The sequence below is a fragment of the Sinocyclocheilus rhinocerous genome, unplaced genomic scaffold (genome assembly GCF_001515625.1).
Source record: "Sinocyclocheilus rhinocerous isolate Xijiao unplaced genomic scaffold, SAMN03320098_v1.1 scaffold54, whole genome shotgun sequence".
Lineage (NCBI taxonomy): Eukaryota > Metazoa > Chordata > Actinopteri > Cypriniformes > Cyprinidae > Sinocyclocheilus > Sinocyclocheilus rhinocerous.
This window is the reverse complement of record NW_015647078.1, coordinates 1,528,034-1,529,943: the sequence shown is the minus strand read 5'-3', so window position 1 is coordinate 1,529,943 and position 1,910 is coordinate 1,528,034. Positions and strand designations below refer to the sequence as shown.

Sequence of the window (1,910 nt, the reverse complement as noted above, 5' to 3'; positions counted from 1 at the left end):
GCATCCTTCCGTCTTCAGGAGACGATGGTGTGGCTTCCAATTTTATGAAATTCCATCTATCTGCACCTTCGCGAGCCCAATTCCTGAATGGCAATCTCTGCTGCATTTTCTGCAGATGAACGATGATGATGCCAGCTGAGGCTGCAGTTGCTTTTCCTTCCTTCTGCCAGTTCGCCATACAATAGGTCCCTGGGTATGTGGCCAGGGCCCATTCTCCTGACGTGGCCGAGCCAACGAAGTCGCTTCTCACTAAGTATGGCAGACATGCTTCATATGCCGGCGCATTCCAGAACCTCTGTGTTAGGCACTTTGTCCTGCCACAGGATGCACAGAATACGCCGCAGGCACCTCAGATGAAAGCTGTTGAGTTTCTTCTCATGCCTCGCATGAGTGGTCCATGTCTCACTACTATAGAGGAGTGTGCTGCATAGGCCTTGTAGACGGGCAACTTGGTCTTCACTGTGAGGTTGGTGTTGTTCCAGACCCTCTGGTTCAGTCTGGCCATGACCACTGCTGCCTTGGCGATCCTGCCGTTTATCTCCACATCGATGGAAAGAGAGCTGGAGATGGTAGACCCGAGGTAGGTGAAGTTCTCAACAACTTTTAGGTTGTACCCATCAATGGCGATGGTTGGAGGGGAGTCTTTTTCCTGGGCCATGATGTTGGTTTTCTTAAGGCTGATAGTCAGTCCAAACTCCTTGCAGGCATAGGAGAAGCGACTGACAAGCTGCTGCAGGCCATCTTCGGTATGGGATGTCAAGGCTGCGTCATCGGCAAAAAGCATCTCGCGGATGAGTACCTCTGTGACTTTAGTCTTGGCACGGAGACAAGCGATGTTGAATAGCTTGCGGTCAGCCCTGATGTGGATATAAACTCTCTCGCTGCAGTCCTTAAAGGCGTACTGGAGGAGCATGGAGAAGAAGATGCCGAAGAGCGTCGGCGCGAGGACAGAACCTTGTTTGAGTCCGCTACTGATGAGGAAGGACTCAGATGTTGCGCCATTGAAACAAACCGTGCTGCGCATGTTATCATGAAACGGTGATGACAGCCAGCAGTTGTGGGGGGCAGCCGATCTTCTGCAGAAGCCTGAATAGACCGCTTCTGCTAACCAGATCGAATGCCTTCGTAAAGTCAATGAAAGCAATGTAGAGTGGCATCTGCTGCTCTCGACACTTCTCCTGCAGCTGGCGTAGTGAGAAGATCATGTCTACAGTTGACCGGCCGGATCTGAAGCCACACTGGGACTCTGGGTAGATGCGGGAGGCTAGAATATGCAGGCGCACCAGGGTGACACGGGTGAATGCCTTGCCAACAATATTGAGGAGGGAGATGCCCCGGTAGTTGTTGCAATCGCTGCAATCTCCTTTGTTCTTGTACACAGTGACGATAGCATCAAACATATCCTGGGGGATATGGGCCCTGACCCCAGCATAGGCAAAGCGGTTTGTGCAGGGGCTGAAGCAGCGCCGTTTTGCCATTTTTCAAGGCTTCTGGTGGGATGCCGTCACTCCCGGGGGCCTTCCCACAAGCGAGGCAGTCAATGGCTTTACTGAGCTCTTCCAGGGTAGGTGGAGTGTCCAGCTCTTCCATGACTGGCAGATCTGGGATGGCGTCCAAGGCGGTATCAGTGACAATGTTGTATACAGTTCGTGCCCAAGCCAGCGCTGCAACTGCTTCTCTTGATCTGTGATGACTTTGCCTGTCCTGGACTTGATTGGAGCAATCTTGGTGGTTTTGGGGCCTATCGCCTTCTTTAAGCCTTCATACATGTCCCTTGCATCTCCTGTATCGGCAGCTGTCTGTATGTTGCTGCAGAGGTTTAGCCAATATGTGTTGGCTAAGTGGCGGGCGGTTTGCTGGTCATTTCTCCTGAGTGCTTCCAGTGTACTAGGGCAGGGCGACACCTTGTA

At 52.3% G+C, this 1,910-nt stretch overlaps 1 pseudogene; it reads right to left on the bottom strand.

The window, feature by feature from the left end:
- Nucleotides 1-349: 349 nt before the first annotated feature.
- On the bottom strand, nt 350-1,478 carry LOC107708704 (RNA-directed DNA polymerase from mobile element jockey-like; annotated as a pseudogene).
- Between the last annotated feature and the right edge of the window lie 432 nt (nt 1,479-1,910).